Genomic DNA, 15,939 nt, shown 5'->3' on the forward strand with positions numbered 1-15,939 from the left:
CGTTCTGTCAGTGCCACATTCTTAACAGCCGTTTGTTTTCGCCGTTTGGATGGAAAAATTACCTTTGATCTGGACTCAGCGAGAGCCCCGATTCAAACAGCGGTCGTGAGCCCCAGACCAATCGGTTCGGAGAGGAGCAGCGATTAGGACATCCTGTCCCCACGCTGCCACAGCTACAGTTTGATTATATGATCTTTGAGTGACAGGCAGATTTGCATTCATAACAAGGTAAGAGGCCATTCGCCATGAACAGGCGCTGGTTAATGTCTGCCATTAATCAGATTTCACAGACACGTTATTCTTTAACACTAATTAACGCATCATCATGATTGTCAGCTGTTTAACGACCCGACGCATGGCGGAGCTGCTATGCCACATAGCCCTGGCTGTGTGCCAAAGGTCAGCATGGCTTCAAAGCTGAAACACGCACACAGAAGCATAGGCACACACACACACACACACACACACACACACACACACACACACAGCGAGCATGCCTGGGGCAGGCAGGGTGCCAGGCCCAGTTTTGCTGCTGTCCCAAAAGCATTTTATTGTGTGGTGCTCCTTGACTAGCCCAAACAGGACTGTGCTGTGGGGCAGCTGTGGCTGATCAGAGCTCCCCGGTGGGGCTGGCAGCGCTGGCCCACGCTGCAGGGCTCGCTTTGATCCGACACCAGCTGTGGCAGAGCTCCAGCTCCAGCGCACAGGTGAGACTCCCATGCAGGTTTACAGAGAGCATCTGCTGCAGCTGGAGGAGGGAGCTGTCCTTCCCAAAGGGCTGGGGATCTACTGAGTGTGACAGTGCACTACGGCTGAGAGTGACTGCATATCACAGTGCACTACGGCTGAGAGTGACTGTATATCACAGTGCACTACGGCTGAGAGACACTGCATATCACAGTGCACTACGGCTGAGAGACACTGCATATCACAGTGCACTACGGCTGAGAGACACTGCATATCACAGTGCATTATGGCCGAGAGAGAATGCATATCACAGTGCACTACGGCTGAGAGACACTGCATATCACAGTGCATTATGGCCGAGAGAGAATGCATATCACAGTGCACTACGGCTGAGAGACACTGCATATCACAGTGCACTACGGCTGAGAGACACTGCATATCACAGTGCACTACGGCTGAGAGACACTGCATATCACAGTGCACTATGGCTGAGAGACACTGCATATCACAGTGCATTATGGCCGAGAGAGAATGCATATCACAGTGCATTATGGCTGAGAGACACTGCATATCACAGTGCATTATGGCTGAGAGACACTGCATATCACAGTGCACTATGGCTGAGAGACACTGCATATCACAGTGCACTACGGCTGAGAGACACTGCATATCACAGTGCATTATGGCTGAGAGAGAATGCATATCACAGTGCATTATGGCTGAGAGAGAATGCATATCACAGTGCATTATGGCTGAGAGACACTGCATATCACAGTGCATTATGGCTGAGAGACACTGCATATCACAGTGCATTATGGCTGAGAGAGAATGCATATCACAGTGCATTATGGCTGAGAGACACTGCATATCACAGTGCACTATGGCTGAGAGACACTGCATATCACAGTGCATTATGGCTGAGAGAGAATGCATATCACAGAGCATTATGGCTGAGAGACACCGCATATCACAGTGCATTATGGCTGAGAGAGAATGCATATCACAGTGCATTATGGCTGAGAGAGAATGCATATCACAGAGCATTATGGCTGAGAGACACTGCATATCACAGAGCATTATGGCTGAGAGACACTGCATATCACAGTGCATTATGGCTGAGAGAGAATGCATATCACAGAGCATTATGGCTGAGAGACACTGCATATCACAGAGCATTATGGCTGAGAGACACTGCATATCACAGTGCATTATGGCTGAGAGACACTGCATATCACAGTGCATTATGGCTGAGAGAGAATGCATATCACAGTGCATTATGGCTGAGAGACACTGCATATCACAGTGCATTATGGCTGAGAGACACTGCATATCACAGTGCATTATGGCTGAGAGAGAATGCATATCACAGAGCATTATGGCTGAGAGACACTGCATATCACAGAGCATTATGGCTGAGAGACACTGCATATCACAGAGCATTATGGCTGAGAGACACTGCATATCACAGTGCATTATGGCTGAGAGAGAATGCATATCACAGTGCATTATGGCTGAGCGACACTGCATATCACAGTGCACTATGGCTGAGAGACACTGCGTATCACAGAGCATTATGGCTGAGAGACACTGCATATCACAGAGCATTATGGCTGAGAGACACTGCATATCACAGTGCACTATGGCTGAGAGACACTGCGTATCACAGTGCATTATGGCTGAGAGACACTGCGTATCACAGTGCATTATGGCTGAGAGACACTGCATATCACAGTGCATTATGGCTGAGAGACACTGCATATCACAGTGCATTATGGCTGAGAGACACTGCATATCACAGAGCATTATGGCTGAGAGAGAATGCATATCACAGTGCACTATGGCTGAGAGACACTGCATATCACAGTGCATTATGGCTGAGAGACACTGCATATCACAGTGCACTATGGCTGAGAGACACTGCATATCACAGTGCACTATGGCTGAGAGACACTGCATATCACAGTGCATTATGGCTGAGAGAGAATGCATATCACAGTGCATTATGGTTGAGAAAGACTGCATATCACAGTGCATTATGGCCGAGAAAGACTGCATATAAAAAAGCATGATGTGGCTGCTGATATTTTAAAGCACAAAATTTATGTGAATCCCAGCAGATGGCAAAAGGAGATTTTTTTACATGAGATATTTTGCACCGAATCAAGAAGTAAGGTCTGGCCCTTACACCTCTTCAGACTGCATCTTGGCTCCCCTGCCCAATTATGACTCATCGTTGCCTTATTGGTATTATCTCTGCATTCCTTGCATGTATACTAAACTGCACACTTTTATGCATTGTACCTCTGAATTTATGACCCCATGTATATGTTTACAGGAGCGCTTGTCAAAGCAGCACTGTTTGAGAGACTGGTCCCTGTGCGGACATGGTTGGCTGTGCACAGCATATTCTGTTGTTCCTGAACTTTATTATATTCAACTTGTACTTCTACTTCCTTAGTTTCTAACATTATTTTGTCGTACAATATCCTTTAATGGGCACAAAGAGTTCTTTCCGTTCTTCTGTAAGGCATATAAGCAGCATTCAAATGAGACTTGAGCCGGTGTACATGTTGCGTGCTTGGTCCAACGAAACACTTTCCCTGAGTTCCATTTCCTTGGGCTTGTCAGACTGTTCTAGGGTATTGCTAGATTATTTCACACTCCTGGCGTTTTATAAAAATCTGAGTAACAGTGGGGAGAATAAGTGCTGGTTTTACAGAAAGATGCTCTTGGTGCAGGGCAGCAGTGTAGCACAGTGGTAAGGAGCAGGGCTTGTAACCGAAAGGTTGCCGGTTTGCTTCCCTGCTGGCACACCGCTGCTGTACCCTTGGGCAAGGTACTTAACCCACAATTGCCTCGGTAAATATCCAGCTGTGTAAACGGATAATGTAAAAACTGTATCCCATGTAAGTCCCTCTGGATAAGAGCACATGCTCGATGCCAATAATGTAATGTAATGCATATTAAGTGAATGGAAGGAATCACAGTGTATGCTGAGGCGTTCCTCATTTTGCAAGAGACAAAACACCGAAGGAAAATCTAAAAAAACTTCCTATTTATACCCATTGCCTCTTAACTCAACACCATCTAGTGCTATGGGATACGGAAACAGAAAATAAAAACATCCTGTGAATGAAAACCTGTGAGAAAGAGACTCATTAAATAAAGACCTTCACGACTTGAAAGTTTAACGCTGTTGACTAAATCCAGAATTACAGCCGCGTGGCGAAACGAAAATCTGTACTTCATCCTGATTATGCTCTTTTATCCTGGAAAAAGCTGCTGACCTACATAATCTTGTTAATGATTCATGGGACAACACATTTCTTCAGCCTTCAGAAGTATAACTGATCTCGTCACTACTACTGCGAGCCAGCTCCATCATTACACCAGAAAAAGAACAATCAATAAAATCCACTTAGCATGATGCTGGGAAGGAGGGAGCCTCCTTATTAATAGCGCTCTCCATCAGTAGCTTGCTGGAAACTCATTGCAAAAACAGGAAAGCTTTTTCAATAAAACCTCTGCATCAGACATCATTTAGGGGGGTAAAGCAAAGCTGAAAACCTCTGCAGGTAAAACAAGAATTAAATTACTGGATATATCAAAATCAATGTTTTTTTTATAGCGTTTTCTCTGCACGCAGCGTCATAAAAAAACAAGAGCTTACGATGGTCCATAACGCTTTCCGTTATCTCTGCCCATGATAAGAAAGCTGCATTGTATGTCACTGAATATGAAATGCCAGCTATGGCTTCTGCTGACATAGAGTAATGTTTGGTCACAGATATAAGTCAGCAGCTGTAGCCTCTTCTCATCCCCTCTTCTGTCACTGGTCATACAGTCCTCAGTTTACCACCCCCATGGAGAGAGCTCTTTGGTCTTATCGGACAGAGTGCAGGAAATCCACTCAGCCCTAACATATGGATCCCGGAGAGGAGCTGACAGCCAGTAACACGGTGCACAAACACCCACTGTGCATGATTCTGCTGCATAGATGCACTGGTAGAGATGTGCAAGGGGAGGAGCAGACCACACTACACCAGCAAACGCCAAGAACGTAAAACCAAGGGAGAGTGTTTGGTTGGTCCCAAGCATTAGCAAGATCGTTGGCTCGGGATGTGATTGGTGCGTCCAGAGGTAAACACTTTCCTTGGCATATTTACTGACTATATCCCAAAAATTAAAGTTGTTTTTTATTTCCAATGGGGTGTGTTAAAAGATCTAATATTATATTCTTTCTTAAAGAACAGTACTGGGAGCTCTTTAAGTACTTAAACTAATTAGGTCCTGACAGCCTGTCAGACAGAAATACTGCAATGCAGCCAATCATGTGTCCATCGAAGAGAGACTTCACAGCAGGGTGTCATATATCAAATTAATGGCATTTTCGTCAAGAGATGCTATTTACATGGTATGTATCTTTGGGAATGTTTGCCCCTACCTGACATTTGGAAAGTGTCTGCAGAATCCACAGAGCACAGGCAGAGGCAATCTATCAAACAGAGGAAAAAATCGATGACTGTTATTTGTCAGTCAATACTGGCCAGACCAGGACAGGTGTGTACAGCGCTGCCTATCAATCGCTCCGCAGTCCTGGAGACTGACTGAAGTGCAAAAGAGTGGAGGGCAATAACCAGCCTCCTTCTGTGGCTAAGGAGCGTGCTGCACTTTATTTCACACAAAGGCCCTCGTCTTTGCCCCAAACGTGTCACACGTGACATCTGCACCAATCAGAGGCAAGCGAGCACCAAGAACGGTATCTTGGAATGGAAAGTTCCAGAGTGGGGCACATCGGTCAGATAAAACATCTGCCATCCAACTTAACTGAGGGACATCGTCAATGTGGCACACAGTATTCACACATAACAAATTAAGCATCACAGTGCTCCACCTTTCCTAGCCCATATCAAATGATTCTTGCTCTGAGTAAAAAGAAAAAGGCTCATTGTGTACATTTTCAGTGAGAAAAAAACACTATCTCAAAAAGTACAGAGTGACCTACAGGCCAGAGGATGGTCAGATGTAATTAAAAAAACTGACCTCGAACAGCCATGAGCCACTTTCTCAAGCTCCTTTTTCCATCCTCAGGCAATCGGGCCACTGTGACCCCAGAAACTTACTCCGCATTCTAAATGTTTCAGCCGATGAAAAACTAAAGCTCTGACACACTTCAGATAACACTTCACGTCCTTTAAACCTTCTAGAAAAGTAATAAACAATCTTTCTGATAGAATGTGTAGATGGCAACATGTAACAAGAATTCAATTGTCTTTCACTTAGTTGTCCAAAGATGTCATACTCCATAACTTAAAGGAAAGCATATTGATGGGATTTTTAAATGGCTGCATCTGTGGACTGAAAGGAGAACAGTTTTAAACCAAGCATACTGTAGCAAGCAAGGATTTAAGAGAAGTTTATAGGTCACAGTGGAGAAGAGAACACTAGCCTCTACCTCCACAGCACAGTAATGCTACCTCATTTAAAGGGTAATGTCATTACCATGATGGTTAATAGAGATGCATGGCATGCAGGTGTGATCACAGCACAGGTTTACCCAAAGGAGTGTGTTCTCATGCTCCTAACTCATATATGCATATCCCATTACTAACACCAGTGTGGCAGATGTGGCTTTTATGAAAACAAAGCTTCTGGACAACAAGGTGACTTTCCTCGCAACTCAAACATCTGTTTATGCTAAAAGTCTCTTTGGGTAACCTGGACTGGAAGACATGGTAAAAGAAGCAAAAAGCTTGCTAACTGAAAACTACAACTGTGAATACAGTCGTCTTAACCCAAGGTTGTAGTGAGTTCAATAGCACTCAGAGATTTGAGTGTGTACCAGTGCAGGGCCACAACACAAACAGCTACTTAGGATAGTACTCAGCCAGAAATGGGTAAGTACATCTATAATCTTATGAAACATCTGTACGGATCGGATGCAATGACCTTACTAGTTGCATAAAAAAGCTGGCAACATTATGGACTAGTACTACTAAAATAACAAGAGTTTTGGATGAAATTTACATGCCACTCTCATACTTTATTGGGCTAATGTATGATTTGTTCCCAATTTCAAATACAGGGGAAAAATAGGTTAGAAGGCTAGAAAAAGTGAATTAATTGGCCTATCCAAATTACATCTGCAGAGTCAGTGTCTGGCAGCAGATACATGCAAATCAATACATGTAACATAATGAATACATAAACAGCAACATTATCAGCGCTGAATGTAAGCTGGGTTGTGACTCGGGATGAAAGCAGATCCCTCCAGGTGCGGCTGAGCTGTAGTTTGACTGATAGGACAGGGCCGCAGTATGATTTGACGTAATCTCTGATAACGCTCCGAGCTGCAGCGGCTCAGCACTACAAAGAGACGCCGTGCTTTGAAAATCCCACTAGAGGCTGTAGAAAGACGCTGATAATCTTGCCACCGTTAACTCTCTGAGTGCCTGCTGTCCCTAACTTTCCTCCTGTGGCGATCGCTATGGCAGATCGCTGAGGAGATGCTTGGTGCTTTGGGAATGAAGAGAAAGGCTTCACGTTGTTTGATGAGTGCGAGGGATCTGTTATCTATGTAAACATCCTCACCCACCTACTTGTTGTCTGTCTCTATATTGTGTTGTTTGACAATGCAAGAAAGACTCCACTTGCTTCTAGAAATTAATATCAAAAAGACAATCCAAAGTACTGCTCTTTTGCTAGCTCCCCACAAGAGATGAAAATATGTGCCCATTCATGCAAAAAACTCTCACTCTGGGAGCTACTGCTACTGTCTGCGAGTTGTTCCCTGAGGTTAGCCTATTGTGAAGAAGCATTCACAACCTTGCCTGGTGTGCACCATTTCTTACATGAGCTCTTAATCACAATTCTCACGGTTGCTATGGTGACACGGCACCCTGCTTACATCATATAACATGTCCAAGGTCTCTTCCTTTCATATATGCTGTATATATATATTTTGTTTCTGACAGACCATACGGTATATCTCTACACCATAGAACCCCTCCCCCTCAATACAGATCTCTCACACAGTCTACTTACACAGCTATACACAGCTATTCACTGAATAAATTAGAGAGCTTCATGTGAAAATGGAAAAAAAAAATGTAGATTATATTCCCCTCATTTGCTGAACCAGGGAAAAAAATTATTCCATGAAGCAATTAACAATTTAATATGGATTTCTGGTGGATTATCAGTGTCATAAAACATGGCCAGGCTTTCCTGAAGCAAAGGGTTTAGGGCTGATTGAATTAAAGAGATAAATTTGCCACCCTTGACTACATGGTGATATTTGTAACATGGCAGAAAGATAATAGGGGATTAGGGAGAGCCAATAAGAGTAAAGTTGTGTACCAGTTCTGACATTTACTCACGGATCAAATCCGCTTGAGAATAAATTGCAATGGATAAAATGCAATTGACTAGAACTGTTGCTTAAACTTTGGAAATAAATTAAAGGGGATCCCCACCTCCCATTGCAGCTGGAGACCAGACATGAACCCTGACACTAATGCCCAACAGACATACAGGTCATAACACATCTAGAAATTATAACCATAAGCAAGCCATCCAAACGTGTTGCGATCAGGCATCAACTTATTCTACGAAATTACCCCGGAAAAATAAATTAATGAAAAATTAAGAAGTGCTGCTTGGATAAAAATCAATATTTAACAGGCATAAACAAAGTCAGCAGGAGGTGTGTTAACCGTTCGGTTGGTTACTCGAGATTGCAATCTTCTCACCGGGCGCATTGTTTGGGCCACCGGGGACCCCTGCCAGGCTTTAATCACAGCCAGGCCAAGCCCATTATCAGTACAGCAGCCCAGAGGTGGAGCGTGCCCAATGAGAAGCGAACGGGGGGTCTGCTCTGCGGTAAGGCAGCGCTTCATCCATTTATCCTCACGCCTCTAGAAATGGTAGCTGTGGACGGCGTCGCCACGCCCTGGACCCCCCGTGTGCCCAAGCACGCTGTAGCATAAAAAAAGGACGCTGCAACCAAAAAAAGGACCCCCCAGAGAAGAGGGGGGGACTCGTGCCCCTGCTGCGGTGGTGACAGAGGAGTGGAATATAAATCTCATCCCTACCACACCAAGAAGAACAAAGAGGAGAATGAGTTAAACAGGAATTTTAGATGCCCACTGACAACTGTTTCATTCTTCTGTGTGTGCTACTTACGTTTGTCAGTCTTTAAAAGGCACCTGGGAATATTCTTACATATAATCAACACTCATATCTAAAGACAGAAAGCAAATGTATTTGAAAATCGGTGTCACGGAATGAAACCGTTATGACTGCTGCAGAAATTCATAATCCAGCAAATCCAGCAAACTGTGATGCAAATCCAGCAAAACACTTTTGCCGCGATTTATTTTATGACAGAAGCACTCGAAGCACTTTAGTTGCCTTTTAAGTGCTTGCGCAATGATCTTTTGTGATTTGTGCCTTTAGTTAATTGTTCATTTGATAATACAAAGGCATAGAAAATATGCTGAAAGATGACCTTACATTCTGCCATACTGAAAACAAAGGCTTGAGGTAGATGCTTTCAAACTCATTTCTTTATTCGCATTATCCACGCTGGTCGAGTGTAGCATAGCCACGTCCAGCAATGTTTTACCGTCTAGTACTAGTAGACATGCATCTATAGATTTATAGAAACTGGTGGCACCATTCAAAATTCTGATGTGAGAATGAAGGGAACGACATGCTATCATAAGGATCTATCAGTCAATTCAAAGCTACTTTTTTGAAGCATCCTCAAAAATGAGGCAAATAAATTAGCTACATTTATCTAAATTATTTTAACACAACATGCTAACTTTTTTATGAAATCTCCAGTTGACATGACAAGGTCAGAATCACTCGTCATTAATGACACAATGGAAGAATGATCCTGCTTATTAATTTAGCATACATTAATTAGCAAATTAATTACACACAGAATCTGAGACAAACAAAACACAGCTATGGAGAGGAACAGGGTGAGTCATTCCCCTCATCTCTTCACGGTCTTTTCTGCATCCTTGATCACATCAATTAATTATTCCCAATCAGGTGTCAGAGTGCCACTGGATCTCAGTGCAAGGAAATCTTTGATGACAGCTTGCATGTTCCAACGCCAGCGCACTCCAGTGTTTGACTGATGGCCGCAATGCACCATGGGAAGGGTCATTAATATTCGCCGCTGTGGATGCCTGTCGCTGTCAGCCTGCCATCTGGAGGAGCTCTGCAGTGGCCAATTACAGATCAGCAGCGGGCTGTGTCACAGCCCCACGCCGGTGCAAAGACAGGGCCTCACCTTCCTGACGCAGGGAGAGAACACACTGAACAAACCTGTACTGCTGTAGCAGGATGTGCCTGCTGCCGGTCTTACAGCATGAAACATGCCCGTCTCTTACAGCAGCAACTCTTAGAGCTCCAGCACCTATATGTAATTATGTATATTATGCCATCATGCACAACTGCTGGGAAGAACTGTAGAAGAGTTACACAGACCAAACTACAAACTACGGGAAATGTTCCTACAGTGTAAGCATATGCCAGTAAAGGTGACCGCTGTAGAGTTACGAGCTGCTAAAAAGCTCCCTCGGGACTCAACGCAGACTAAAACCAAATCCTTCATCTCCTCAAAGACTCTGTCTGCAGGAAGGGTTTTAGATATTCCTTACAAACACCTTCCTGATTACTCAGACGCATGCTAGCACCCAGCGTCATTAATCACTGTTAATTATAACGGTGCTGTTCCAGAGCATATCTCCCCACACTCACGCACAGGCCGAAGGGAGGGCTTTGGCTGGAGCCGGCTGGCATTACTCATGGATTATTGAGGGGTGCAGATACCGGTACCCTTCTCTCCTAGCAGTACCCATCATCAACTGCACAGATTCAGTCCTCTATCACACTGTCTGAGACTCACAGGATACGCGGTTCTCAGAGAGGACAGAGCACACAGGTCAAACTGCAGGTCCTACTACATCACTGCACTTCAAACTCAAATGAGAGGAAACAGATGCACTGCCTGACAAGGGGGTTTCATTTCTACACTCAGTATTAAACTCAATCGAAACAGTCTTCACTTCATGTACGGCCCTCTTTCGTTTGGTTTGTTTTCAGTTCCCCTCCAGTTATGTCCTTTCAATCATTTTAAACATAAGCTTGCTGCTAAAGAATAAGCAATCGGTTAAAACTCAGACGCCCACAAAATGGGCAGCTGCATAAAGTGGACAGACCGCTAACAGGCTTCCTGGGTTTAGATGCACATGGTTTCAACAAAAACTCACCCATTCCTCAATATTACCTGTATTCGGCTCCCCTAAAAAAAATCAGGTGAAGGTGTATAATGACTTGCAATAAACCCAGCACGCTACCTTCAAGCCAACACACTGAAGGTGTGGTTCACTATACATCTAGTCACACATAGATGCCACTTACAGCCAGGCATAAGTTTCTCTGCGTCAAAGCAGGAGGGAGGTATTTTTAGAACATTTAAGGTCTGCCATCTTAAAAGCTGAATAAATACCCAGGTTTACACAAATGCCAGATGAAGTCATTCAAAGGTCATGGAAAGTTCAAAATAAAGACAAAATGGTATTTACTTTGCTAAGTACAACTTTCAATGCCCACGTTTTGACATTCGCTCTCAAGCACAAGACAATAACTGCCTGAGTCTGACGATAACGTGACTTGGACGGCTCTCAACAATGTGGATATCAGAGAAGGGAAGAGGCTGGTACACTTATCCCAGGTCAGATTACCAGAACTGCTCATGATGCTAACACAGGGAGCACCAGGTTTCCTCAAACGCCCGCTGCAACACCACATCCTGCAGCAACCTGCAACTGCGCATTGAAGCCACGTCTCAAAAGAGCAGGTTTTCCAATCGGGTGCATGTGCGTTTGTGCAGAACTTGTATGTCTAGATTGCTACTTGAACAAATCACCACCTCTTCCTCAAAAAAATCTCTCACACAAAGGGATACCATCCAGAATTATTTCACATAAAGGGGCACGTTCCAATATAATTTCACATAAAGGGGTACATTCAAATATTATTTCACTCAAAGGGACACATTCATGATTAGAGCCAGTTCAGTCTGTAATACATGGGGAGCTGTGACATCGGTCAATTAAAAAGATATTAAATTAGAAATGGAAATAAGGCTATTTATTGCACAAAGACTGCTGGAAGACAGGAGCCCTCAGTTCATTCTTGCTTGAGCATTCTGCTCAGAATTAAAATTCGGAGTCATTTTCCAGATGTGTTTTGCCAGTTATGTAAAACTTAGACATTCAGCATGTATATTTGAGGTGTTTGGACTGAAACCTAAGAAAATAGTAAACCTAAGAAAACAGAAAATCTAAGAAAATGGCTGTATGTACGACCCAGTCCTTGCAAACATCTAACATTGTCATATGTAGCAAACTGTTTTTAGATATCAGAGCTTTCATCTTTCTGAGGTGGCTCATGCTTCCATAAATCATGGGTGTGTGTGTGTGTGCGTGTGTGCATGCTGTGTGGGGAGTTATTTTTATGTGATTCTGTTCAGTGGTGTGTTATGACCAGCCCCAAGAAAGAAATGTGTAGACAAACCTGTTGTGCGTCAAGGTGACTTTCTGACGTTTCATACTGGTAGAATCTATAAATAAAATGCTAAATATTATTTATGCAGGCTCAAATTGAGTTGACGCACAGCAGAAAAACAGTGTTGTCTAAAGCTACATCACGCATTGGGGAACGCAAATGGAACATGAGTCACTCCCTACAGACAGCATGTCCCTTCTCTCTTCTGATAATTATCACTGAAGTCTCCCTGTAACAGCCTGGGTCTGAACAAACTTAACACCAGAGAGGATGAGTGTAACCCTTCTGTGACACACCTGAGACTCATCTTCAGGGGATCTATAATGAAGTGTGCACAGGGTCAGGGTGGGCAACTTGCCAAAGTCTGGCAAATTTTCCAGACACCTGAAATATCTGTCAAATTGAAAGGTCTTCACTTAATCAGCTTCCTGTTTCTACCTGAGAGTGGCAAACGATGTAGTTGTAGACTGATGAAAGAAGGTTTAGCAGCTATGGACCTGATAGAGTATTACCCAGTGCGTTAGCATGCTTGTGGTCCTTCTCTATATGTACACTGTAGTTATGGCTGCAAAATCCCAACCGCCGCATAAAAGCTCTTTACAAGGAAAGTGCTATACGGGGAACCCTCTCCATTTGTGATTCGATATTTTCATTTTCATTTTCATTCATATTTTCATTCATTCATTTCAGACAGTATTTCCTATTCCAAACCCATAACTACAGAGATAAACATATGAATCCCTCACTTATTGTATTTCACGTATAGCTTTAGCAGGTCATCTGAATGTCCATTTTCATCAAAAAAGATACAGCATATGTATTGTGTTTTTCTGGAGAGGAAAGTTTTTTCAGGCAGAGGTGGAGACAGCTCCTGTCCTGTTTGGGTTTGAAAGGGTGGTGCTCAGCCTTGAGCAGCTGGGAAGTTATATAACTGTCAGAGGGCACACACGGAGTCCCAACGAATAACACCTTTCAAACGATACAAGCTCGAGCATATGCACAAGCAAGTGAGGCAGGGAATCACTCCTTTCCTTAGAGCACACTGCAGTGCAGGGCAAACATCATAGTGAAGGGCATTATGTCAGTAGGTGGTTCAGGCAGGGGGAGAGTTTACAATTTAAGCAAGTTCAAATTGAGTTAGCTCTGATATTGCCAGTTCAAGCACTAATTGCATTCTAACATGCTTTGGGCCAGATTTCAAGATTAAATATTTATATTACATTTGAAAGTAGCAAAACGTAGCCCATTTCCTCTATTCAAATTATTTCTACTTTTCAATATCATGACACAAAATTAAACTAAAGCAGTTTTCTCAGTCGTTAAAACAAGATAGGTAATAAGTGGAATGTTAGTGATGTAAAGCGGATCGTATTTCTGCAGTTTATTACTATTAAAACACTGCAATTTCTTGCCTGCCCACCACAAACTGCACACAAATCACAAGCGGTGTACATAAGCATTCCAATCCCCAATCACCCACTCGGTCTTCTGATACCGACTCAACATGAATTAAATATGCATCAGGAGCGGATGTGAAATCGATTAAAGGCAACGAAACGGGCAACACTGAGAACCTCACAGCACAAGCAGTCCAGGGTTGATGATGTTTATGATTCATGTTTAAGGCACTTTTTACAACACAGGATCCTGGACCACAGTGCAGTGAGAGCAGGGCAGGGGAGTAAGAGAGACCCGACAAAGAGCCGTCAAGAAGTATAAAAGCCACAACAACAAAAAAAAATTCCCCCTCAAGAATCGGTGTTTTATTTAGCTGTGCTTTTTGTTCCCATTCAGAGAATCTATAGTTCAAAGGTATTTCATTTATCTTTAGAACGCCTGCACCGTCCCCCTTAAAGACCATCCATTCTCCATGTTTTGTCATTCCTGAACCACAACACTCTGCTGGTCATAATACCAAATGCTTATACTATATTCCGTATTTAAGTATATGAGTATACTGAGTACGTATTATATACTATATTATAGTATTCATATTTATATAGTATTCACAGGTATACTATAACGCACAAATATTTATTCTGTGTTTATATATTCCCATATTCATCCAGAAATTATATTACATGGCACCGTCGGTTCTGCAATCTTCATCCAAAAATCACCTCTAGCCTTAAGCACTTTCATGGAATATAACTCACCCTCTGATAAAAATACTATTACGGAAACACTGAGTGTACATAGCAAAGTTAAGATCCAGAAACATCCATAAAAAGTAGAAATTTGAGCATACTGTAGTGTACACAATAAGACTGAAACTGTAAATTTAGCATTTTATTTTAATGAGGCCATTATTTGAGCAAAATACAGAAATAATGAAAATAAGGCACTTCAAACAATCATGCTAAATTTATAATAGCACTGTGCAGAATTCTGCATGCCTTTGAAGGGTAGGTGTGTGTTTCCTTTTATTCACAGAAAAACAGAGCCCGTCATAATGAAAGTCAAGCCGGGCTGGAGTCTCCGGGCGAAACTTGTCCTCTACCACACCGCTGATACCAATCAAAACAGAGAGGCTTAACCGCGGGTTATCAATCCTAATCACCTGCTTGATGTCAGAGCAGGGGTGGAGGAATCCATTTCCCGGCTTTTCTGATAAAACCTTTTTGAACACCACTCACAGCACAAGAAGGACATGCTCGGAGAGGACTGGTCATCTCCTGCTTGTCATGGTATACACACTGTACGCTTTATACACTACATGCTACATGCAACACATACTGCATGCTTTGCGCACTACATGCTACATGCTATATGTCATACAAACTCTATGCTAAACACTACATGCTGCAGTCCATTATTTCTCTCACATCATGATTATAAACATTATGTAAATCACTCAGAGAGCCTACAGAGGGTACTACTTACAGTAAGATGCTAAAACAGTTCCTATCATTTACTATCCATTCTATATGGACCTGCAAACCATAAGTGCCAAGAATTCACCTGAATCAGTGGTGAATTAGCAGTGAAGCAGACAATCAGCACTCCCACTGGTAATCCCGCAACAAAAACCTCAACAACGACAAAACATACATCTTTATCCATGTATAGGTGGGCAACCCATGCAAATGATTCAATTTTCAATGAGAGGACTCAGCTGGTTTACCAGTTTGCCAGAGAGCACATTCCCACCCCGGGTGCTTGGCCGCAGTAGTGTGTAAAGACTTCTGTTCCCTCTATCCCCAAACGTCCTCACTCCTCTCATAAGGGTCCAGGAAACTGGGGATCCTGCTTGGGGTCTGGCCGCAAAACCCCAGGCGCGCTTTAATAAGCAGGAAGTGCCGGAGGAGAGGGGAAGCTGCCAGAGGAAATGCGGTCACTGCGGTTTCCAGGCAGAGCCAATGGCGTGGCACGCGCTGGGCAGTCCGAGGAAACGCTCATTGTCTTTTTGCACACGCCCGTTCAAGGACGGAGTCCCGGCCTCTCCTGTCTGGAGCTACCAGGGCACTAAACATCACATGTAGGCTCTCACTCCCACATAATCACAACAACGCAGCCTGTGAATCAACGGGAAGAGAGAGCGCAGCCTTGGCTTCAATCCTCAGACACTTCTGTGATCATAAAGTGTTGTCTCACCTATAAGGGGAGCTCTCGTGAACAATCGCCTAGACCTGGAAAGTCAAATTTTGTCTGATTCAATGGGCT

The 15,939-nt window shown here is 43.4% G+C and overlaps 1 protein-coding gene across 1 annotated transcript in view; it reads right to left on the reverse strand.

The window, feature by feature from the left end:
• LOC118771975 (SH3 and multiple ankyrin repeat domains protein 3-like) overlaps positions 1-15,511 on the reverse strand; it is a 285,841-nt gene extending 270,330 nt beyond the window's left edge. The window contains 1 exon segment of the mRNA XM_036520181.1: positions 15,401-15,511. The gene's annotated coding sequence lies outside the window, so the exon portion shown is untranslated.
• Between the last annotated feature and the right edge of the window lie 428 nt (positions 15,512-15,939).

Source organism: Megalops cyprinoides, chromosome 25, assembly GCF_013368585.1.
Source record: "Megalops cyprinoides isolate fMegCyp1 chromosome 25, fMegCyp1.pri, whole genome shotgun sequence".
NCBI classification, from domain to species: Eukaryota; Metazoa; Chordata; class Actinopteri; order Elopiformes; family Megalopidae; genus Megalops; species Megalops cyprinoides.